Source organism: Hemitrygon akajei, chromosome 2 (assembly GCF_048418815.1).
Source record: "Hemitrygon akajei chromosome 2, sHemAka1.3, whole genome shotgun sequence".
Taxonomy (NCBI): Eukaryota; Metazoa; Chordata; class Chondrichthyes; order Myliobatiformes; family Dasyatidae; genus Hemitrygon; species Hemitrygon akajei.
The window spans coordinates 26,315,394-26,342,504 of record NC_133125.1 but is presented as its reverse complement, the minus strand read 5'-3'; positions in this window follow the sequence as shown (position 1 = coordinate 26,342,504).

The following is a 27,111-nucleotide window of genomic DNA, read 5'->3' as shown; positions in this document are numbered from 1 at the left end:
ATTGAACAGAATTAGGCCAGTCAGTCTATCAAGTCTGCTCCGCTATGCCATCATGGCTGATTTATTAACCCTCTCAACCCCATCGTCCTGCCTTCTCTCCATAACATTTGATTCCCTTACTATTCAAGAACCAATCAACTTCCACTTTAAATATATCTGATGACTTGGCCTTCACATCCTTCTGTGATAATGAATTACACAAATTCAACACCCTCTGGTTAAAGAAATTCCTCCTCATCTCTGTTTGAAAGGGACATCCTTCTAATCTGAATCTGTTCCCTCTGGTCCTCAGTTCCCCCACTAGAGAAAACATCCTCTCTACATCTACTCTATCTAGGCCTTTCAATATTTCAAAGGTTTCAATGAGATCCACCTTCATTCTTCTAAACTCCAGCAAGTACAAGCCCACTCCTCATACATTATTATTTTTATTCCTGGTGAATCTCTTCTGGAATCTCCAATGCCAGCACATTTTTTCTTCGATAAGATCCTAATTCTGTTCATAATGCTCGAAGTGCAGTCTGACCAACACCTTAGAAAGCCTCAATATTACATTCTTGCTTTTATATTCTAGTCCTCTTGAAATGAATGCTACCATTGCATTTGCCTTCCTCACCACAGACTCAACCTGCACGTCAGAGAGTACTTCATGAGAACTCCCAAGTCCCTTTACACCTCTGATTTATGAATTTCCTCCCCATTTAGAAAATAATCTACATTTTATCCTGAATAACAAAGTGCATTCAGGTCCTAATTTAGCATATCAGTACTCTTGCTTCCCCATCCCCCACTCCTGACACCCACTTTTCAACCACACCTAAAAAGCCAAATGGAAGTTATATGCATTTAGTAGTCTCTGAAGCTTTGGTAATTGCTGTCTCATTTGCTACAATTTCTAAACTGCAATGAGAAAGCTGAGTATTTTGATGATCATGTTATCTGACCCAACAGAAAGATTAAACGGTTACTTGGAAATTGATTCATTTTTTTCTTGATTGTCTTCTGAATTATGCTCGTATGATTAGACAGTGGGCAGCTTCTTTCCAATATCATACTCAATTGATCATTCTTAATATGTTAGCAATCAGCGATCATCACAACCAACCCTAATCCTAGCTTTAATCAAAATGTGGACAACTCATATGCAAGCCTTAGTCATAAGAAAGCAATAGGTTGCATGTCATTAGATTTTCCAAAGCTTTCCCAGAATTTAATTTTTCAATTTGAGATCCGCCACGAGGCATTACTGGTTTCTGACTCAATGTAAGTGTGGTTCTGCCCTCCTGTAATGGGCTGGGTTGATCAGACCCAAAAGATCCGAACAATTTGAGTGTCCAGGAAGTGTGGTAATAAGCGTCCAAGCACAACGAAGTAGCTTACACCGAATCTATTGCCATAATGTAAGAAGCGCAAGCAAGCCACACAAAATACTACATAGTAAGTGACAAAGATTTCAGGGCTTACGATTCTTAGTCTGTGGACTTGATTGTTGTTATCATCTGGGTAACTCCAAATCCTGACTTGTGAAATCACTACGGGTCCATCCTAGTCACCTATTGATCACGATTCTCCAGTCCAGGTGAAGTGCCATGGAACGAGCAAAATGTACCTCAATACACCGATGTAGTGAGACACACAGAGACAGACAAGTTCTTTCATCTTTTGTTCTCATGCCACTAACTCAGCAAGGTTTCTTTCATTCAAGCAATTTACCTGTTTGAATAAACTCTTTTCAAGCTTCCAGCCGAGAACAGGTATTGACTATAACTGACATTTCAATGACAGACTCTGCCATCTTCATCAGGGTTTGTGTTTTGGTTTGTCTAGTCTGGTGGTATTTATACTCCTGTTGTCTAACCCTCTTGAATGATTAGTCCTCATCCAATCAGGTTTCCACTCTCCCACTTTGTTTACAATCAAATTCCAGTTCTTACTTAGCACAGAATGTGTTTAGCCACCAGAGAAACCACAGTGAAACACGGCCTCATTTCTTAACTCATGTGTTCATTGACAGACATTCTGATGTCACTGTGCCTGAGGCCAAAAAGAATCCAGCTGCTATTCACAAACACTTGTCAAACCTATAGTGCGAGAATCCAGCCACTTCTAGTAAACATTTAACAAACCTACAGTGTTTAACTTGTACAGATACCTTACATGCTGTGAGCTCACAAAGAGTTAAAGTGTCATTTTGAATTGTTCAGATTTCATCTAATATTTTTACAAAATTTAATACACTACAACACACTTCTCTTTGGTGAAAATGAAATTAATACATTGACCATTACTTCATAATCTACATCCCACACAAGACACGAGTTTGGTTTCAACAAGGCAAGTAGTAGATGAACTTAGGTATGCTTCATAAAGTTAGGTCAGTAACTGAAAATATCATAAAATTGGGGAACAATGTTGTAATCATTAAGAAAGTATTTAGGAACAAAATTTGTTGATTAGTCGAGGAGTCAAAGGATTCAAAGTACATTTAGTTTCAAAGTATGTATGCAGTATAGGAACCTAAAATTCATCTTCTCCACAGACAGCCACGAAACAAAGAAAACTGTGGAACCCATTTAAAGAAAAACATCAACCTCCACTAAACAAAATTGTGTAAACAACAACAAGAAACAATGAGCAAAAATACATAAAATAAAACACAAGAATGAAAGTGAGAAAAGGGCATGCCCTCGGCGCTGGAGATCCTTAATAATGGATGCTGCCTTTCTGAGACACCACTCATTGAAGATGTCCTCGGTAATTTGTAGGTTAATACCCAAGATGGGACTGACTAATTTACAACCCTCTGTAGCTTCTTTTGGTCCTGCGCAGTAGCCCCCCCCCCCCCATACCAGATAGTAATGCAGCCTGTCAGAATGCTCTCCACGGTACATCTATAGAAGTTTTTGAGTGTATTTGTTGACATACCAAATCTTTCAAGCTCCTAATAAAGTATAGCCGCGTCTTGTCTTCTTTATAGCTGCATCAATATGTTGGGACCTCCAACAGCAGCGAGCGAAAGGCTCACCTTCTGCACTCTTCTCAATGTTTCAGTCTTCCTTGATGCTTTAAGCAACAAGATTGTTGAAAAATGAAGTTAATCACGTGATCATGCCCTTTCTCTAAGCTTTTTGGCCTCGAGGCTACTTGCCTCCCGTAAATTCCTCGAGACTGCAAAGCGCCAGATCACTCGATCGACCCAAAAACACTTAATTAAACAGTAGTTCACAGGCTCCAATAGAACCAGAACCACATTTAAAAGAAAAAGAAGATGTGAGAGAAGAGAAAGAAACGGTTTCGTAGACCATCAGGAGAATATCGCTTGTGGTAATGTTATTCGCTGGCATAACCTTCTTTGGGATTAATTAAAATTATACACAAATAAAGACTGATGAACAAACAATCCACAAAAGGAGACAAACTATGCAAATAATAGCAATCAATAAATAAATTGACAAACATACAAACAAATAAATAAAAAATAAATTGAGAATATGAGTTGTAGAGTGCTTGAAAGTGAGTCCATAAGTTATGGTGTCAGTCCACCGTTGACGTGAGTAAAGTTATCCACACTGTTTCTCGAGCCTGATGGTTGAAGGATAATAACTGTTCTAGAACCTGGTGGAGAGTGTAGTGTTCTCGCTCAGGTGTAAGAGAACGCTGAACTAAACACCGAGGTAAACCGTAGTCAATGAAAACAGGATCGCAGTAAGATTAACCGTTTACTGTTCACTCTTCCACATTAACGTATGGTGAAAACTGTTGATAAAACAATACAAAATTTGTACAGTATTTGTTTCCTTCTTGATATCACATTTACATCGTAAATACTTGCAAAAGTAAACTACAACAACTACATTACATTAAAATGCAGCATACAGTCAGAATCTACCTACACCATTGTCTGCTTTAAATACACTTCAACACAAACTATCCGCAACTCTTTAACTAACGAAAACATAAACCTTATCAATCGTCATTACTTTTAACAGAATCAGCGTTAACATTTTAATTCAACATATCGATTATCTCATGAACTTACGGCGTTGCTTCACTGATGTTTCTAGTGCGTAGAAAGAAAACTTTTCTTGCGCTGATCCTGCACATGTGAGCCCCCTCCTTCCCATTTCTCCAAACCGGTATTTTCCCACAAGATGCAGCGAAACCGGATGTGACGTCATCGCATGCCGCGATATATCACAGACAACGAATTTACTTTAAACACTCCTAACTTTAACTAGAAAATGCTAACAAACGAATTACTAAAGCGAAAATATTATAAACTAAACAAATGCCATAAAGGCAACACAGAGAGGGACCTAAGGATCCTGTACCTCCTTCCTGAAGCAGCAGCCAGAGGGAAGCATGGCCTAGATGGTGGAGGTCCATAATGATGAACAGCACACACAAAATGCTGGTGGAACACAGCAGGCCAGGCAGCATCTATTGAAAGAAGCACTGTTGACTTTTCTGGCCAAGACCCTTCGTCAGGATGAAGGGTCTCGGCCCAAAATATCGACAGTGCTTCTTCCTATAGATGTTGCCTCGCCTGCTGTGTTCCACCAGCATTTTGTGTGTGCTGTTTGAATTTCCAGCATATGCAGATTTCCTTGTGTTTGCTCCATAATGATGGATGCTGCTTTCTTGTGGCAGTGTTCCTTGCAGCTGTGCTCAATGGATAATCTGCAGAAAAAGGGTAGAGAAAACATAAGGAGGAAGAATTGAGATGAGAGAAAATTGTAAATAATCCTCCATTAATTTATGCATAATTACTGGCCATTGTTGGTCATTTTATTCTGGCATTTTAAATTTTACAGCAGTTCATTGTAGGAGCTAATTGTATAGTGTCATGGCAGATATGACTGCTGATGTCTCTTCCTGATCCTTGGGTATGCAATAGGAGGAAAAACTAGACAAGAGTGGTTCAGGAAGCCATGTAACAGAAGGTGAATATGGGACGTTGGATTGGAAATTCTTGATCTGCTTTAACACCTGGGATCAAAAGAAGACCATAAGACCATAAGATATAGGAGCAGAAGCAGGCCATTCGGCACATCGAGCCTGCTCCACTATTCAATCATGCGCTGATTCAATTCTTCCAGTCATCTCCACTCCCTGCCTTCTCCCCATATCCTTTGATACCTGGCTAATCAAGAACCTAGCTATCTCTCCCTCAAATGCACCCAATGACTTGGCCTCCACAGCTGATCGTGGAGATTCACAGATTTAGTCAGACCCTCTGACTAAAGTAATTTCTCCACATCTCTGTTCTAAATGGACGTCCTTCAGTCCTGAATTGTGCCCTCTTGTCCTGGACTGCCCTGCCATGGGAAATAACTTTGCCATATCTAATCTGTTCAGGCCTTTTAACATTCGGAATGTTTCTATGAGATTCCCCCCCCCCCCCCCCACCCCCCCTCATTCTCTTGAACTCCAGGGAATACAGCCCAAGAGCTGCCAGACATTCCTCAAACGGTAACCTTTTCATTCCTGGAATCATTCTCATAAATCTTCTCTGAACCCTCTCTGAAGTCAGTATATTCTTTCTAAAACAAGGAGCCCAAAACTACAACCCAATACTCCAAGTGTGGTCTCATGAGTGCCTTCTAGTCCCTCATCAGCATATCCCTGCTCTTATACTTGTTACGAAAACCCCGTAACCAGGTAACTTACCAGCAAAGATAGATGGATCAGCTGAGTCGGATGCTACTATTTTCAAGCGTTTTAGATAGATAGATAGATAGATAGATAGATAGATAGATACTTTATTCATCCCCATGGGGAAATTCAACATTTTTTCCAATGTCCCATACACATGTTGTACATACAATACTTAACTCAGTAATAATATGATATGCATCTAAATCACTAACTCAAAAAGCATTAATAATAGCTTTAAAAAAAAAAGTTCTTAAGTCCTGGCAGTTGAATTGTAAAGCCTAATGGCATTGGGGAGTATTGACCTCTTCATCCTGTCTGAGGAGCATTGCATCGACAGTAACCTGTCGCTGAAACTGCTTCTCTGTCTCTGGATGGTGCTATGTAGAGGATGTTCAGGGTTTTCCATAATTGACCGTAGCCTACTCAGCGCCCTTCGCTCAGCTACCGATGTTAAACTCTCCAGTACTTTGCCCACGACAGAGCCCGCCTTCCTTATCAGCTTATTAAGACGTGAGGCGTCCTTCTTCTTAATGCTTCCTCCCCAACACGCCACCACAAAGAAGAGGGCGCTCTCAACAACTGACCTATAGAACATCATCAGCATCTCACTGCAGACATTGAATGACGCCAACCTTCTAAGGAAGTACAGTCGACTCTGTGCCTTCCTGCACAAGGCATCTGTGTTGGCAGTCCAGTCTAGCTTCTCGTCCAACTGTACTCCCAGATACTTGTAGGTCTTAACCTGCTCCACACATTCTCCATTAATGATCACTGGCTCCATATGAGGCCTAGATCTCCTAAAGTCCACCACCATCTCCTTGGTCTTGGTGATATTGAGACGCAGGTAGTTTGAGTTGCACCATATCACAAAGTCCTGTATCAGTTTCCTATACTCCTCCTCCTGTCCATTCCTGACACACCCCACTATGGCCGTGTCATCAGCGAACTTCTGCACATGGCAGGACTCCGAGTTATATTGGAAGTCAGATGTGTACAGGGTGAACAGGACCGGAGAGAGTACGGTTCCCTGTGGCGCTCCTGTGCTGCTGACCACTGTGTCAGACCTACAGTCTCCCAACCGCACATACTGAGGTCTATCTGTCAAGTAGTCCACTATCCAATCCACCATGTGAGAGTCTACTCCCATCTCCGTTAGTTTGTGCTTTAAGATCTTGGGCTGGATGGTGTTAAAGGCACTAGAGAAGTCAAGGAATGTAATCCTCACAGCACAACTGACCCCATCTAGGTGAGAGAGTGATTTGTGCAGCAAATACGTGATAGCATCCTCCACTCCCACCTTCTCCTTATACGCAAACTGAAGCGGATCCCGGGCGTGCCTGGTTTGTGGCCTCAGATTCTGTATTATCAGCCGCTCCATGGTCTTCATCACGTGCGACGTCAAGGCAACAGGTCTGAAGTCATTCAACTCCTTTGGTTGTGGTTTCTTCGGTACCGGGACAATACAAGATGTTTTCCACTGTCTGGGTACTCTTCTCTGATCTAGACTCATGTTGAAGATGCGCTGTAGTGGTTCTCCCAGTTCAGTTGCACAGGCCCTCAGTAATCGTGTATTCAATAAGGGCACAAACGTATGGTTAATACAAAACATTCAGATCATATACATCGTCAAAACTCAATCTAAAACACCGGTGTAACCATAATCAATCAGAAATAAGCTCTACAGTTGTCTAGGGGTTAATACTGAGTCCAACGGAAATATAAAGAGTCACTCAGAAGTTTGCAGGCTTTTCCTTTTTGGGAACCGCTGGGGTTTTCACGTTGTAGAGAGAAAGAGGTGATTTAAAAAAGATAAACACTTGCCCGTCGTCTTGGCAGAGCAAATCCTTGGAATCAGGGGAGCAGACTTCCCCGTTGTTATTTAAAAGCAGTCTTTCGTTGGTTTTAACCACAGATTCAAATTCGGAATCTAACGCACGTGGCTTCCTTCAACATGGCGTCCCACTCCCACGGGAATCGATATCGTGTCTGCTGGGTGCGTCTGAGGTTTCCCCCCCCCCCCTCAGACCCGCCTTTATACTTCTTCACGGGATCGCAGGTGTCAATCAAGTTGCAGGTAATGCGATCTCTCTCTCAACCAGCCCACTTTGCCCGAGGGCTTTTCACGTGGTCTCCATGAGACAATAGTCAAGGTCACCTTCATTCTGCTTCTTGGGAGAACATGGTCTCTCTCTCTTTTTGGGTCAGTTGACCCCCCTTAACTAGGGTTCTTGCGATTTTCACAAAGGAGGGAGCCAACGGCATAACATACTCTATACCTCTAGAAATGAATGCCAACATTGCATTTGCCTTCTTCACCACCAGCTCAACCTGGAGGTTAACCTTTTGGGTATCCTGCACGAGGACTCCCAAGTCCCTTTGCATCTCTGCATTTTGAATTCTCTCCCCATCTAAATAATTGTTTGCCCATTTATTTCTTCCACCAAAGTGCATGACCATACACTTTCCAACATTGTATTTCATTTGCCACTTCTTTGCCCATTCCCTAAACTATCTAAGTCTCTCTGCAGGCTCTCTGTTTCCTCAACACTTCCTGCTCCTCCACCTATCTTTGTACCATTGGCAAATTTAGCCACAAATCCATTAACCCCATAGTCCAAATCATTGACATACATCATAAAAAGCAACAGTCCAAACACCAATTCCTGTGGAACTCCACTGGTAACTGGCAACCAGCCAGAATAGGATCCCTTTATTCTCATTCTCTGTTTTCTGCTGATCAGACAATGCTCCACACACATTATTAACTCCCCTGTAATTCCATGGCTCTTACCTTGCTAAGCAGCCTCATCTGTGGCACCTTGTCAAAGGCCTTCTGAAAATCCAAGTACAGCACATCTACTGCATCTCCTTTGCCTACCCTGCTTGTAATTTCCTCAAAAAATAGCAGTAGATTAGTCAGGCATGGTTTTCCATTTAGGAAACCATGCTGGCTTTAGCCTATCTTGTCATGTGCCTCCAGGTACTCCGTAATCTCGTCCCTAACAATCAATTCCAACAACTTCCCACCACTGATGTCAGGCTACCAGGTTTCCTTTCTGCTGTCTCCCACCCTTCTTAAATAGTAGAATTACATTTGCAATTTTCCAGTCATCCGGTACAATGCCAGAATCTATAAGATCTTGAAAGATCATTGTTCATGCCTCCGCAATCACTCCAGCTACTTCCTTCGGAACCTGAGGGTGCATTCCATCAGGCCCACAAGTTTTATCCACCCTCAGACCACTAAGTTTCCTGAGCACCTTCTCAGTCGTAATTTTCACTGCACATACTTCACTTCCCTGACACTTTTGAATGTCCGCTATACTGCAGGTGTCTTCCACTGTGAAGACTGATGCAAAATACACATTCAGTTCCTCTGCTATCTCTGCATCTCTCATTACAATATCTCCAGCGTCACTTTCCATTGGTCCTATATCTACCCTCAACTCTCTTTTACCCTTTATATACTTAAAAAAGGTTTAAGTATCTTCTTTGAAATTAGTTGCCAGCTTCCTTTCATAATTAATCTTTTCCTTCCTGATGATCTTCTTAGATACTACTGCAAGTTTTTAAAAGCTTCCCAATCCTCTATCTTGCCGCTAGCTTTGGCTTCCCTGTATGAGCTCTCTTTTGCTTTTATTTTGGCTCTGACTTCACTTGTCAGCCATGGTAGTGTCCTTCTTCCATTCAAATACTTCTTCTTATTTGGAATATATCTGTCTTGCACTTCCCTCATTTTTTACAGAAACTCCAGCCATAACTGCTCTGCTGTCTTTCCTGCTAGTGTCTCTTTCCAGTCAACCTTGGCCAGTTACCTTCTCATGCCATTGTAATTTCCTTTATTCCACTGAAATAGCAACAGACTGGAATTTAGTTTCTCCTTCTCAAATTTCAAAGTGAATTCGATCACATTGTGATGACTGTTCCCAAAGGGTTCCTTAACCTTAAGCTCTCTTATCACCTCCAGCTCATTGCACAACATCCAATCCAGCACAGCCGATCCTCTAGAGGCTCAACAACAAGCTGTTCTAAAAAGCCATCCCTTAGACATTCTACAAATTCTCTCTCTTGAGGTCCAGTACTGGCCTGGTTTTCCTGATCCACTTTCATGTTAAAATCCCCAACGATTATCATGATGTTGCCCTTCTGACACGTGTTTTCTATCTCCTGCTGTAATTTGTAATCCACATCCTGGCTGCTATTTGGAGGCCTGTATACAATGGTCATTAGGGTCTTTTTACCCTTGTCATTTCTTAACTCAACCCAGAGAGACCCTACACCTTCCGATCCTATGTCACTCCTTTCTAATGACTTAATATTATTTCTTATACCCAGGGCCACACCAACCCCTCTGCCTACTAACCTGTCTTTCTGATACACTGTATATCCTTGGATGTTCAGCTCTCAATGGCAGCCATCCTTTAGCCAAGTTTCAGAGTTGGCCACAACGTCATACTTGCCAATCTGTAGCTGAATTTCAAGATCGTCCATTTTATGAAAAGAAATTGGAAAGAAAGAAATATGCATTCAGTGGCCACTTTATTAGATTCTTCCTGGTGCCTGATAAAGAGGCCAGTGAGTGTATGTTTATGGTTTTCTGCTGCTGTGGTCCATCCACTTCCAGGTTTGATGTATTGTGCATACAGAAATGCTCTTCAGCAGACCGCTGTTGTAATCTGTAGCTATTTGAGTTACTGTCATGTTCCTGTCAGTTTGAACCAGTCTAGATGTTCTCTGAACTCTTTCATTAACAAGGCATTTTTGCCCATAGAACTGCTGCTCACTCAATGTTTATTTGCATATTCACACCACTCTCTGTAAACTCTAGAGACTGTTGTGCATGAACATCCCAGGAGTTCTGCAGTTTCTGACATACTCAGACCACCCCATCTGGCACCAATGGTCAAAGTCACTTTGATCACATTTCTTCCCCATTCTGATGTTTGAAATTGCACCATCTTGGATCGCAAGACCCTGCCGCGGATAGTGAGGTCAGCCGAGAAGATCATCGGGGTCTCTCTTCCCGCCATCACGGACATTAACACTACACGTTGCATCTGCAAAGGAAACAGCATTATGCAGGACCCCATGCACCCGTCATACAATCTCTTCTCCCTCCTGCCATCCAGGAAAAGGCTCCGAAGTATTCAGGCTCTCACGGTCAGACTATGTAACAGTTCCTTCCCCCAAGCTATCAGACTCTTCAATACCCGAAGCCTGGACTGACACCTTGCCCTATTGTCCTGTTTATTATTTATTGTAATGCCTGCACTGTTTTTGCACACTTTATGTAGTCCAGTGTAGGTCTGTAGTCTAGTGTAGCTTTCTCTGTGTTGTTTTTTTACGTAGTTCAGTCTAGTTTTTGTACTGTATCATGTAACACCATGGTCCTGAAAAACGTTGTCTCATTTTTACTATGCACTGTACCAGCAGTTATGGTCAAAATGACAATAAAAGTGACTTGACTTGACTTGAACGGAACTGCTTGACCATGTCTGCGTGCTTTTAAGCGTTGAGTTGCTGTCACATAATTGGCTGATTAGGTATTTGCATTAATGAGCAGGTGCATAGGTATACCAAATTAAGTAGCCACTGAGTGCATTTTGCCCTTTTTTGACCTTGCTTTCAAATTAAATTTGGCTTAAATATAAAGAAACAGCTCAGCAAGAGAGACAGTGCATTAGAAAAGCATGCATCTCCTTGTTCGCCTTCTCTGTGAGTTCAGAGCAGTGGTCAGGAGCTGTTCCATGTAAAAAACAATCATCTTATATTTTTAAACTTCATCACTCTGGCACAATCTCATGTTGGAAGTATGGGATGCATCCTTAGAGTCATAGTTATACAGCTTGGAAACAGGCCATTCAGCCCAATTCCTCTATTCTAACCTAGATGCCGACCTGAATTTGGCCCTATTTGCTTGTGCTTGACTGATATCATTCTAAACATTTCCTATCCATGTACACACTTCCACTATTTTTTCTAGGTGCTCATTCCATATGCCCATCACGCTCTGTGTGTGAAATCCTGCGTCTCAGGTTTCCTTAAATCTTTCCCCTCTCCCTCTACATTTACACACTCTAGTTTTGGACTCCCACTAGCTAGGGGGGAAATAACTCTAGATAGTCACCTTGTATCTGCTCCTCATGATTGTATAGAGTCTTATAACATCAATGAGTGCTCTGATTGGGAACTTGTGTCCTTTCCTGGCCTGTACATAGCTACTGGTTCAAAAGAAAGAGAAATCATTTTTTATATGGATACCCCCACCCTAATCCCATGTCTCCATTTTGTTTTTAAAGTTGAAGAGTGTGAGAATTGTCATATGTCTCGGGAGCTGACAATGTACAATGACAATCCACGTACAATGATACTTTCCACTGAAACTATTTTTAAGGTTCCAGTACATTAGCATTTAAATATGGGTTTATCTGGTGAGATATGTTTTGAAGGGAATGCTATTATTAAATTCCAAAAGTACCATTCCGACTTGAGCTGGAGCACTGGGTCTGCACTGGAGTTAACCGGCACTTGTTTATGCCAAAGCACCTGGTATTTGCTGTCCATCATGATCCTAAGAAAAATGCTAACATAGACTTTGAATAATCTCCTTACTAATGTGCATAGTGACTCGTGCAGTGATGGCACATACCTGTCAACCTATTCATGCACTAAGTGATGGCACGCTAAACCAGAGCATTGATGGAAGTCCCACTGAACTTACTGCAAAAGGAGATGTGTGTTTTGCTGACAGGGGATCTTCTTATCCTTTTGGATGAAATGAAAAGGAGGCTCAGGCTCTGGATGTGGAATGTCAACGTGAGACCTAGAGCCAGATGAATAGTGACAGCAGATAAAACCGTCTCCGGGAATCAGTCATTATACGGTCAGAAGCAATGTAGGAAGGAATTTCATAACCTAGCTTGCTTTGTTCTAGCAACACACACAAAATGCTGGTGGAATGCAGCAGGCCAGGCAGCATCTATAGGGAGAAGCACTGTCGACGTTTTGGCCCGAGACCCTTCGTCAGGACAAACTGAAAGGAAAGATAGTAAGAGATTTGAAAATTCGACAGTACTTCTCCCTATAGATGCTGCCTGGCCTGCTGCATTCCCCAGCATTTTGTGTGTGTTGCTTGAATTTCCAGCATCTGCAGATTTCCTTGTGTCTGCTTTGTTCTACTTGCCTTTCTTTCTGCAAGTGCACTTCCTCTATGAACACCCCTAGCCCCCATTTCCTCACTGCTCTCACATCTCACTCAATCATACTTCGTGGCATTTCACATAATTCAAATCTGTGAATGCAGAGAACCTTGATATGAACTTTCTCTTTTATCCTGCAGTATGATATTCTCATCAAAACCTGGCTGTCTTGGCAGCAGGAAGACATTCATTCCAAAAATCAGCATGATGGGAGAAAATGTCGTTGAGGGTGCCGCAGGTGAAACTCTGAAGACAAATGGTCAATGGCAATGGCCCACATACAATTAGTTTGTAGAAAGTTCCCTGGTTGTAATCGCAGTGCAACACAGCACACATGCCAAACTGAGTGAGAAGCAGCTGAAGTTCAAAGGTTAGAAATACAAAAGAATCAATGAAAGACTGACAACAACCAATGTGTAAAAGAAAGCAAACTGCGCAAACAAGGAAAAGTAAATGAACCTGAGTTTTGGAGTCTTTGAAAGTGAGTCCATAGGTTGTGGAATCTGTTCAGTATTGGGGTGAGTGAAGTTTTCATGTTGGTTCAGGAACCTGTTGGTTGAAGAGTAATAACTGCTCCTGAACCTGGTTGTGTAGGACCTAAGGCTCCTGTACCTCCTTCCTGATGACAGCATTGAGAATAGAACCTGACTGGATGGATGCTTTCTTGTAGAAGTGCTCAAAAGTGGGGAGGGCTCCTTAAATTGTGTAGGTGGAGCAAATGGAAATTCCCTGAAGAGCAGAATGTTACACTCTTGCTATATGTGCATTGCTTGCTGAATGATATCTCTTACTAAAGTGCCTCTTATTCAAGTAGCTCTTAGCTTCTTCAGTGTTAGTGACTTGGTTCAATCTGTGGCCAATATTTGTGGGCTAATGCATTGTGTGATTAAAATGAAGACTTGAATTGATTCACTTATACAGCATCTGTCATTGCTCTAGGACTAAACACCATACAGTCAACGAGTAAATGTCTTCTGAGCAAGAATGGAAATGAATCTGCTCACATTTAATTTGTGCCTCGTGCTTATGGCTCAGCAGAAAGTTGTCTGTGGGTTAACTTGGATGATGCTAGAGGATATTTTAAGTTTCCGAAAGTTTATCAATTTAATATTTCACCTATGTAAACAAGTAAAGGAAGACTTGCATATGTGTTGCATTTTTTTACACTAGCATATGATTTTAAAGTACTTTATTAACTTCTGAAAGGCAATGGTATTATCATTGTAAGAAAGCCTATAAGTTAATATTAAAACATCTGCTTGATTTTTGCCAGCATCAGTGTAAGAATTCAGTGAAAAGAACCATTTCTCTGCAAGCCTAGCTGGAAGTGAGAAAACATTTATTTTGTGGCTATCTATTCAGGTCTAGTTAAATCTCTTCTTACTCCGGCTGCTCAACTGGAAGAAATGAACTTGACAGTTCAGTTTAAAATAATGGTGACCTTATTTCATTGCCTGAAACTATCCTTATTTCCAGCTCACACATTGTTCAGGTTTTAATGCCTTATTTTATGGTCCGCTACTTGATACTGGATTGTGATACAGTTATCAATGCAGCATTATAAATGTTCATATACGACATATAGGATCATCAAACCTTCATAGTGATTGACAGAGTAATTTCAAGGAAATTATTGGTGCCCTTAGAATTCAAAGTTCAAAGTCAAGTTTCTTGTTTTACACACAAACCAAGGTGCAAGGAAAAATTTGCTTGCAGCAATATCACAGTGGCATAACCATCATAGTTCCAATTTGGCTTTGATTGTGTACAGCGAGAATGATGATAGAGACTTCTTGATGAGGATATCGGCATGCACAATGGAAGTGAGCAGAGCAGAAGATCATGACACCAGTCAGTACACAATGCTGATTTGACGCCTTTTGGATCTCCCTACTCCTGCCTATGACTTGACGTAAACTTGCTTGACCAAACATTCAGCTGCAGGAAGGAGCCCTACCAGTACGTTTTAATGGAATCATCGATTATTTTCAGGTCAGTTACTGGCTGACCCCAACTGTTTATATACTCTATAGGGAATAGCTTGATTGCTCTTAAAGAGCTTGTGCTGATTTCAAAACTCTGCACAATGCCGTTGCTGCCACGGTTGGGTTCATTACTTGAACTGACTGGAAGAGGAATCAGAAGACACACAGAGCATGAGAAGCTGCTGGAACAAGAAGGGAAATGAAAGTAGGAAAGTTCCAAGCAGAAGACAATACCAAGAAAAGGTGCACATGAATGAATTCTTTCACATAAAGCTTAAGAGGGACTGTGTTCAAAACTTCTTTGTGTCAATGTGGATTTACTAAGATTTTTCACTTGTAGCAAACACAGCAGCAACTTCAGAGGACATAATCCCTGTATATTCAACTGGATATGCACAGCGAGTGAGATAGAGTTATTCTAGGAATAAATAGGTACATTTATTAGACATGGACTTCTTCTAACATTAAAAAGGTAATGGGTAGAAGGCCCAGGATTTCAGAGTGAAGAGGAGAGATGAGGAAAAATTACTCAAGTTGGAGATATTTTGATAAATGGATACATTGGGAGGGATGATCACATGTGGCAAAGAAGTAGGGCTAGGAGGGTACTGTGTTGCCTTTATGGCATTTGTTTAGTTTATAATATTTTCGCTTTAGTAATTCGTTTGTTAGCATTTTTTAGTTAAAGTTAGGATTGTTTAAAGTAACTTCGTTGTCTGTGATATATCACGGCATGTGATGACGTCACACCCGGTTTTGCCACGTCTTGTGGGAAAATACTGGTTTGGAGAAACGGGAAGGAGGGGGCTCACATGTGCAGGATCAGCACAAGAAAAGTTTTCTTTCTACGCACTAGAAACATCAGTGAAGCAACGGCGTAAGTTCATGAGATAATCGATGTGTTGAATTTAAAATGTTAACGCTGATTCTGTTAAAAGTAATGACGGTTGATAAGGTTTATGTTTTCGTTAGTTAAAGAGTTGCGGATAGTTTGTGTTGAAGTGTATTTAAAGCAGTCAATGGCGTAGGTAGATTCTGACTGTATGTTGCACTTTAATGTAATGTAGTTGTTGTAGTTTTACTTTTGCAAGTATTTACGATGTAAATGTGATATCAAGAAGGAAACAAATACTGTACAAATTTTGTATTGTTTTATCAACAGTTTTCACCATACGTTAATGTGGAAGAGTGAACAGTAAACAGTTAATCTTCCTGCGATCCTGCTTTCATTGACTACGGTTTACCTCGGTGTTTAGTTCAGAGTTCTCTTACACCTGAGCGAGAACACTACAGGTACCATCCCTCCTGGCTAATGGTCAGCTCTGTTTAACTGTTGGATCTGATCACTCGTACCTTCCAACAGCCACTGAGGTCAGCAAACCCACAGTCACTGAATTTAAGATCTGAAACGCAAGCCTCAATAAGGCAGCCAAAATCCCCAGAAAATACTGTAATCCCAGATCCTAACCATGGTCTGGTTAGAGTCTGGGATTAGTACAGATGTGCTTTTAATAGATGAGCATTAATTGGGTTTATAAATTATGAACTTCAATTGGCTTCTCCTCTTCCGCCACCTTCCTCCCCCACCACCATCACTGCCATTCTTATTTTTGTTTTGTTGCCTATGAGACGTATGTAGGGTCACAGAGGACCTTACATCACAGAAACAGGACACTCAGCCCAACTTGTCAACTCAGACATTTGTACTCCTTTCAAACCTCCACATCTAAACCTTTCAGCTAAATCCTCTATTCCCTTCACCCTCATGAATGCTCAGCCTCACCTTAAATGTATCTATACCACTTGCTTTAAGTAATCCTTGCAGATTTCACTAGAAAATTTGATATTTATTATACATTCCTATCAACCGGCTGTGTGAACTGGTTTGCTAAGCCTTCATTGTCAACAAGGGTCAAGCCTGGAGCCACAAATGGGCCAGAATGGGTAGGAATAGCAAATTTTCTTCCTTATCTTTACAACACTTCCAATAGTTTAATTGCCATCATTACTGATATTAGAATTAGTTTTAATTATTTTGCCTTAGCATATGTAGTTTTTAGTGATTAGTTTCTAGCTTGTATCTCCAGGCGAGTTCAGGGCTCTGGCAGCTAGTTCAGCTACTAATTACTATGATACTGGAGAAAAGGTGATGCAATTTGATGGAAATTTCTTTCTAATGTATAGAAATACACTAATTTCCTTTGTTCACAATCCTGTCAAAATTAGGTATACCTCCTGACATGAAATATCATGTCAAGATTTGCTGTTATGGTACTGGCTATAAGGAATGGAATAAGTCACTGTGATGAAAACTGTGAAGCAGATAGAATTCTATTTATGTGGTAATGAAGAAAAATGTCTAGGAGCTGGCGAATAGCAGTATCTCACACTTTAGAAGATGACCAAACCTCAGTATCTGAGCTTGATAACCTATTAATTTTGCTTCAGAATCTTACATTCAGGTAAAATATTTTTCTCAAGTATCATTTTCTGTCCCAGTCCAATTATTTGAAAACATAATTGCACAATTGTAGCTGAGAAACAAAGAATATACTTAGTGTGCCTTTCCACTGAAGAGTAAAATTATGTATAGGAACTAATACATGTCACCAGGAAGCAGAGTGTTATTGGTCATCTAGTGTGGATATAATTTACAAACCATTTGTCATTATAAATGGATTGTTTCAGTTATGTACTAAATTCGTAAACTCTCTCCCAATCTATATTCTTCCTATATTTAATATCATTTAAGTATATTCCATAAAATATGCATCAAGAGCTGACTTTCAATGCAATTGTTAGAAGGCTAGTCTGATAAGATGCCTGTCCATAGACTAGTTTAACAAGTAACAATATACAGAGAGAATAATGGCCACCTGACAATCTCTTAGTAATCCAAAACAGTAATCCAATTGGAAGCTTTTGTTGAAGTAATAAATTATAGAGAAATGCTTGAGCTTACAGAAGTCAAATCTGATCCAAAATCAGTTCATTCATTTGTAACCTTTACAGCAACTTCTTTATATTTGATGAGATTGTCTTATTTTACTTCTGTTCTAATTCTACGTTAAGAAAGTCTTAGACTGCAAGTACCTTGGGTCAAGAATGATGAGTTTGGAGAAGGACATAAAGATACAGAAGGCACTGGCATGGAGGGCTATGAACGACATGAAGGAAATCTGGAGGTTGAACCTGACCAGAGGGCTCAAAAAGAGGATCTTCATAGCAGTCATAGAATTCATTCTCATGTATTCTCATGCGAGACGTGGACACTCACCAGGACCATGCCAAAGTCACTAGATGGTTGCCATACACAAATGCTCCAGATGGCTCTTAATGTGAGTTGGCAACAGCACATGATGAACATCGAGCTCTCTGACGACCTACTGACGCTCACTACTAAAATCGAGGCGAGAAGACTGCAACTAGCGGGGCACCGTCTACGCCACCCTGAGCTACCTGCCAGCCTAGTCATCACATGGGAGACGAAGCATGGGAGGATGAACTCTGGGCACTTTCCCAAGACGATGGTCAACACACTCCTGGAAGATAGCGGCGTGGCTAATGTAGATGAACTGAACACACTGATGAGGGAGAGGGAGGAGTGGAGAGTCCATCATCGTGACCAACCCTAGGCCTGAGTTGACGTAGTAGTAGTAGTAGTCTAATTCTACCAGCAGCTGTTAGAACTGAAACTGTTTGTCTGGGTAATGTACGCTGTTGATGAGTGATGATGATGTTCATACTATGTACCATTGTTAAAACAAATTGCAGGAGACATAATTTGCTGTTGATTACGAGTAAACCCGTTGTCCTTAGTAAACATCTATTGTAAAAGACAATCAGTTCCTTTTTATATAATTGTATTCATAATTACTCACAGTGGAAGACAGGTCAGGTCTCAACAAGCCTTTGTTATAGGAGTGCTTATGAGCAGAGTGGTAGAATATTATATCATTATTGGTCCTGTGTATTTGTAATTTGATCTCATTAGATTTAATGCATTGTTCTTATAAGAAATTCTTCTTAACACCTGTGAAAAACAGATTGAGACTAATTATCTTTGTTTTATTATTTCTACACAAATTTCATTTAAGGGTATCATAACCAAAAAGAATATTAAACTGGGGCAGTGAAAGACCACGTTTTGCGCAAAGCATTAATGCTAATCATTTTCCAATCCCAATATATTGCACCAGGTTTTCAAAACCACTTCACTGACAGTAATCTCTAGTGGAATATTAAAAGTATGTGGAAAAATTATACCCACCTCATAGATATAATTGCATGGAGCTTTCTAACAAGAAACAGATTAATCAGTAGCAAGAACACATCTTGCCAATGATGGATCTTATGGGAGAAGATGATGTCTTTTGTCAAAGAAAAGAATCTGCTCTCCTCCTCTCTCATCCTCTTGATGTCTCTGTGAAGTTACATATTTGGCTTGGTATTTGTTTTTAGTTCATAAACCTGCATTTTTGATTTGTTTCACGTGTGTTTTTGTGTTTTCATGAGAAAGGAAAGACAGTACGAGAGAAATGTGGTGATGTTGACAGCTCCAAGAACATTTTCATCACCAGTGACATTCAGATCCAAGTCACAGTCAGGTGTGTGTGATGGTCTTCTGAATTCTGACACATTGTCTGTTTCTGTAGAGAGCTTATATGCTGTGCTTATGAATAAGCTGGTCAACTGCAAAGAAAAGGTCATCGAACACTACATCAGTTATGTGAGCATGAATCAATAATTCCAAGCAAAATCAAAGTTGTAATAAAACACAACAGTGCTCTAAGTCTGTCCGTAGCAGCAATTCACTCACACAAATAGAAACTGATCATAGATAATCCACTTAGTCTTGTTGCATATGTATGCCAAAGTTTGCACAAAGTTCACAAGAAACTTAAAATCAATCTTAAGCTGTGAGGCAATCATTAACAGGATATGTTATATAAGAAGTCCATGAACTAATGATACCAAATGTCAGAGCTCCCAAAGAGATAATACTAGTATTGGTTTTGTAGAGCTATTTATATTCTCAAAGGTTCAAAAGTTTTGAAGGTACATTTAATGTCAGAGAAATACGTACAATATACATCCCAAAATGCTTTTTCTTTGCAACCATCCACGAAAACAGAGGAGTGCCCCCAAAGAATGAATGACAGTTAAATGTTAGACCCCAAAGCCCTCCCCTGCTCCCCCCACCCACATAAGCAGCAGCAAAGCAACAATCTTCTCTCCCCCACCAGCAAAAAAAAAGCATTGGTACCCACCATTAAGCACTCAAGCATGCAGTAAAGCAACAGCAAAGACACTGACCTACAGTACCCCAAAGACTACTCGTTCACCCAGTATTCGACATACCACAGGCTCTCTCTCTCTCACTAATAAAGGAGAAAGAGATGTCTCCATTTCACATTGAGAGGGGAGACATAACAAATAACTTGCTGGTTTATGATGTTAAAAGTCCGTTGCATTGTTTTTTCTGAGCTCTGTGCCCAAAGATCTCAGGTCCCTGGGCACACAGCCAGTGATCTTCCAACTCCCACGACACACCGACCTTCGATTTGCCCATCTCCAGGGCCACAAGATCTCGGACCCCCGAAGGTGAGCGGAGCTCTTAGGCTGCGCCCTTGGCATGGCGAATAACAACCAGTAGTGAGACCCCGAGAGCGGGTCCCATTCCCACAAAGAACAGAAGTCAGCATGTAACTCCAGGTCAGGGTCTTCAAAAGAACCCTGAAAGGGAAAAATAGAGATATTAAAGATGGAAATAGAACTGTTTCTGAAGATGCAGGCAAAGGAGTTGCCGTCTGGTGCCATCAGAACTAAGCTCCGCCCTGTTCTACCTGATTCTATCTCCTATTCTGATCATTTGCTTGTGTTCCTTGATGATTATCAAAGCCTCCACACTGAAAAAGTGTCAGTTTTGTATCTGGGAGAGCTAGCTTCTAATGTTTGGCATAACATTCTCTGAACTGAGAAGATGGATAGTGTGCCACATTCAACAACGATGACTTTAGGAAGTTTACAAATGACTTGATTGTCATACAACACAGAATTACACTTTAGTGGCCCTGGGACAATGATAAAGCACAGAGGTCACCGGGGATGGTAAAGGAAATTGTCCTTGACACTGACACAAGAAGGTAACTAGAATTTTATTGGGTTTTATGGAACTACAGAGCAACTCCAAATTTTATGGCAGGAATGCAGCCAGATACTTTTAGGGCAGCACAGTGGCCCAGTCAGGTAGAGCAGCTGCTTCAGATCTCTAGTGACCCAGGTCCAAGCCTGACCCTCATCATAGTGTGGAGTTTGTATGTTCTTTCTGTGATTGATTAGATTTTCTCAAGGTGCTCCATGTTCCTCCCATATCCCCACATGAGAATTGGTATGTAGGAAATTAGCCTGTGTAAATACCCTCTTGGGTGGCAGGGTGGAGATACATCTCTACCAAAGGTGGTGTAGGCATTCCTTCCCTCTGCTATCCTGCAGATCACTCTTGGGCAAGGTGTAGCACCTACTTAGCCACCCCCCCCCCCCAATCAGGGTCACGTGAAGCCATGGCACCAGGTTATAGATGGTTGTATGAGCAGTTGGTGCAGTCAAAATCCTGGTTGTGTGACCACTGACGCCAGGCAGACAATATCAGAAGAGCATTAATAATGGCTGGAGTCACCAGTCTTGTAAAGATTCTGTCCAGAAGAAGGCAATGCCAAACCACTTCTGTATACAAATATGGCAAGATCAATCATGGTCATGGAAAGATAATAACTGCCCAAGTCATACGACATGCCACATAATGAACAAACTTAATACGCCCCATTGTGTAGGTGAGTGGTGCAACTGGGGCTGAGAATGCAGAGTGTATACCAGATATTATTGGCATATATAAGACCATAAGACATAGGAGCAAAATTAGGCCATTTGGCCCATTGAGTCTGCTCTGCCATTCAATCATGGCTGATCCTTTTTTTCCCTCCTCAACCCCACTCCCTGGCTTTCTCCTTGTATCCTTTGATGCTGTGCCCAATCAATAACCTATCAATCTCTGCCTTAAATAGACCCAACCACCTGGCCTCCACAGCTCTAGTAACACATTCCACAAATTCACCACCCTCTGGCTAAAGAAATTTCTCCGCATCTCTGTTGTAAATGGACACCCCTCTATCCTAAAACTTTATCCCCTTGTCCTAGACTCTCCCATCATCCTTTCCACACCTACTCTGCCTAGGCCTCTTAACATTCAAAAGGTTTCAATGCGATCTTCCCTTATCCTTCTAAATTAAAACAAGCATAGACCCAGAGCCGGCTGGTGGCGTAGTGGCATCAGTGCCGGACTTCGGAGCAAAGTCTCCTGAGTTCAAATCCAGCCGGCTCCAAAAACCAGGAGAGGGATGGGCTCCGCCAGGTTTCAGATTCCAAGACACACCGTATGATGAGCAATCACCAGAAAGATCAGTGCAAAAAGCTTGACATGACAGCGCCCTGACGACTCCACCAGGAGTTAAGGGCACACACACACACACACACACACACACAAACATAGACCCAGAGTCATCAAATGTTCCTCGTATGATAACAGCTTCCTTCCCAGAGTTATCCTTGTGAACCTCCTCTGGACCCTCACCAATACCAGCACATCTTTTCTTAGATTAGGAGCCCAAAACTGTTAACAATACTCAGGCAGCCTCACCAATGCCTTATAAAGCCTCAGCATCTTGTATGCTCTTGTATTCAAGGCCTCTTGAAATGAATATATGGGTATAAATAGGTAGTTGAAGACTTCATGGACCATGGGCGTGTTTCTGTGCTACGTGTCTCTGTGACTCATTTTATTTTGTTCATTATGTGCTACTCACTTTGCAGAGATACTCCAAGTTAGATGATCAAGATCTATGTTAGGATAACAAAAGCAGGAACACCATGAAAGCTAATTGAGATAAACATATGCTATTGCAGCCTGAGGGTATAGTTCATGTGAAACATGTTAACTATAGCAACAGAAGCAACTCCATATTAAACATACAGCCAGATGAAGGTAATGGAACACAAGCATCATGTTTCATTCATCATTCAGCAAAGCTGTCAGAATACCATCCACTGTCAAGTAACCCCACACTGATAAGTTTGAGGATGGAGAGGCTGGTCTATTCTCATTTTTCACCTCAGCCAATGCTCTTACATTTAGAAATATCCAATGCTACGTTTGTGTGAGCTGCAATCTCCTTCACATCTGAGGAACGTTGTAACAAAGTGACGTGAAGTCCAAGAGGAGTAGTATGGTTCTTTTAATTAATCAGGGAGTGAGTAGGCATGACAAGTATTGTGTGTGTGTGGAAATATAGACAATAGATACGGCTTATTTATTTTATTTTTTTTGCATTTACTTAGCTAGTACTCCATGGAGTAGACCCTTCAGGCCCTTCAAGCTATGCTGCCCCAGCAAACCCCAACACCTTCGATTTAACCCTAAACAAATCATGGGAAATTTACAATGACAATTAATGTATCCAACCACCATCTTTGGACAGTAGGAAGAAACCAGAGCACCCGAGGAAACCCCACACATTCAGTAGGAAATGTGGACAGAGAACGCTGGAAATGAATTCCAAACTCCGACCCCCGATAGCGTTGTGCTAACTGCTATGCTGCCATGCACATTGACAGCCACGGTGTCTAATTCATCATGTGTGTCAATGGCATACAATGCACATTTTACAAACTTGCCTTTATGAGGCTTTTTCCATAGCAAAATAAACAAAGATGGTTAAAGGAATGTGATCAAACAGAAGCCCACACAGGAAAGTTTGGGACAGTAGGATAGATCGAAATTTGCTTTTGAAGTGCATGTTAAAGCAGAAATGAGAAGTAACTGGGTTAATGGATGGAATTCCAAAGTTTAGGGCTTAAGCATCTGAAAGAAAGGGCCCGGATGATGGATTAATTAACATTTGGAATGCTAAAGAGGCTGTGTTTAGAGAAATCCAGTGATCTTGGAAAGATATGTGGCCAGAGGTAGACATGGAAAAACACAGCTTGTGAATATACAGAAGGCAGTATAGCCGATTTATGGAATTGAGCATAATGCAGGGGTTCCCAACCTTTTTTATCCCACAGACCCCTACCATTAACCAAAGGGTCCATGGACCCCAGGTTGGGAACCCATGGTGTAGTGCAATTTTGTTCAATTGTACCAGTGACTGCTGATAGTTGTCAGCTGATGACGTTTGATGAAGAATGCTCTACTGGTAGCTACTTTGTCCTTATTTGCTTTGTTAAACAGTAGCACCAAAGAGCCTAAGGACTCTACAGTGGTAACATATTTTTAATATTACTGTCTATGCCAGAACCAGGATGGTAATTGCATGGGAAGTTAATAGAGAGTGAGCATTACTGAGGTAGCACAGTGACATAGCGTGGTGTGGACGAGGCTAATCCCTCTGTAAGCTCAAGCAACCCAAGCATTTGTTCTGGATGTGGAATGGGTGGAAATATTCTAGAGGGTGAATGATATTGGTGAGGTCCCAGAGGAGCTCCTAGAACAGAGCAGAATGACAGCACACAAGAAGAAGGCAATAACATCTGAGATTATCGAAGCATGAAATATAGATGAGGACTTTTACAAGGACTTGGTTAAAACCTCGAAGGGACAGCTTAATCAAGTGCCTTCAGAGATTTTCAAGAGTCACATGTTTGACATGTATAATCAAGAACTAAAATAAACCATTGGGGCAAATGGGGTCAGATACAGATAGTGGATAAAATTGTTATTTCCAGTCTCTCTGAGATCAGGATCTCAGGGATGGTTTGGTATGCTTGTTGAGAGAATTTAGTCAAGTCTATTTGATAGGGTGAACTTCATGTTTAAGGAAGTATTATAATTGAACATTGTGAATCGGGAGCAAGAGGAGGTAACCCAATCCCTTGAGCCTGTTCCCCATTTAATGAGAGCATTCTGATCTGATCCTAGCTTCCTTTCTGCAGTCTTCTTTCACCCCTTTGCTTATCAAGAATTGTTCTATCTCTCCCTTAAAAATATTTAAAGATTCTTTGTGTCATCCATTGGGGAACAGAATCCCAAAGACTCTCAACCCTCCTAAGAGAAGATTTCTTTTGTCTAAACTGTGCAACAGTGCCTTAAAGAGATGACACTTCATTTTTAAAGAGTGATCCATCTTTCTAGATTCTTTCTCAACAGAGTGATTTGTTTCCACTCATGTTTCATGGTTTTGAGGTAGCTGACGAAGCCAATGTGGAAACTACATGCAGACGATGCCTCACTAGTGAGTGGGTGAATAATTGGTGATGCGGTGTATTCTTCCCAGCACTGACACTGAGTTTCTGTGTATTTCTGATGCATGACAGATGACTCTCAGCCCCTGAATGCTCCTCTCTTAGTTTGGATTTGGGAAATAAAGATGCCCACAAGCCAATTAAAATATTACATTTTTCAAGGAGTCTATGAGCATATCCTTAAACCTTTTCTGATGTTGCGTGACTGCTCAAAGTAGAGTTGTTTTCTGGAATCTGATGCTGAACACCTGGACTCAGTGTAATTAAGGCCTCAGCACCAGTAATAGTGGCCTAGGAGAAGAAATTGAAGGGTTTTGCAGAAGTAGTATCTTTCAGTTAACCTGTCCATATCCTTCTTTACATCTTCTCCACAGCCTACCATTGTATCACCCATAGAGTTGAAAGTATGGCAACTTTTTCATCAATGTCTTTAAGACGGTTGTTTAAATCAATAAAAGTTGAGGAATGGTCATTATAGCCAGGCACGTAATACATCTTCATGAGCAATGATCTTTATCCCTTAATTCTGATTCCTCCTAACCAGTCAATCATCTGCACATGCTGATATGTCACATTCCGCACAATCGGGCATTTATTTTCTCACAATATGCTGTTCTCCTGAGAGTCAGGATTTAGCTTTTGTGTTATGTTCTGAGGATGGCCAAATTTGGTAAAGACTTTGAATAGTACTCTAGAATTTTGAGGAAGGAGCAACATTGACGTAGAATGACATTTAAAAAAATCATGTCATAATCAGTCTTAATGAAGGGTCTTGCCCAAAATATTGACTGTTTGTTCCCATCCATAGATGTACTGATGTTTTCCAGTATTTTTATCGGTTTCTCAAGGTTTCCAGAATCTGCTGAATCTTTTGTATTTATTCATAAGATTAGTAAGTTATTGATACTTCAGTTAATTGGGTTTCACTTTGCTATTTGCAACTGAATGTTGGTTCAGGAATGAATAACATACATTAAATTACTGAATGGGTTAAACTGGAGTCAAAGATCCATAATTAAATAAAATATGACACAGCAACCTAAACTATTTGTGCATTCAAGGTCATATTCTCAAAGGCACAGAAACTGCATAGATTTCTTCAAGTTATAATGAACCAAGGAATGTTCACCACCAAGCTTTGCTCTACATAGTATTTAACCCCTCCACTGCTTTTCTCTGGGAGGAAGCCAGGGCTCCCATTTCTGTTATCTTTGTGAAGGTGTTTCAACATGATGACCAAACCTGATTTTTTAAAAAAAACTTTGAATAATATTGAAGCATTTTGAGAAAAGAACAAAACTCAGTAAAAATAGTGTACTCTCTAACAGCCAAAGCAGCTGCCATCTTTTCCGTGGGATGTTTTTGCCCATTCTTTTCTGTTGTCCCAATAAAACACATTTAGGCTGCTAAAATACATGCTTATTCCATTTGAAACTTTCATCATGTTTCTGTAACCTACCATGTACCTCCTCCAGTAGCTTCACTTGTTCCTATTTGTTCTATGTGTTGGAAAGTAGGATAGTCATAGTCATAAGAAATAATGCCAATCCCAATGATACATGAATCACCGTTCACTTGGCCATCCACTTTCTTTCAATGTGTGGACAGGTCATTTGGTCATCCCTTTAGCTGCTGAATGGATTAAGAGCATTAAGCTGCACAGCATCCCATTGTACCAAAGTGTGTTGTCCTGAGCATTGTCAAAAGCCAGTTTTTTGCAAGACGATATGTTGCAAACTGACCTCAGAGCCATTGCTCTTTATTCCTGAGAGTTTAAATGAGAAATAGAAAGGAGCTGAGTATGCATTCTTGGAGGATGATTTTTCCACAATGACTGGGTAAATGGGAATAGAACCACAAAGGGCATGGATACCAAGTGCTGGAACTTGCGCTGCTCAAAAGACAATACGACATTGGAGCAGAATTAGGCCAGGCAGGAAAGTCACTATGGCAGGATGGTGCAGTTAACAAAT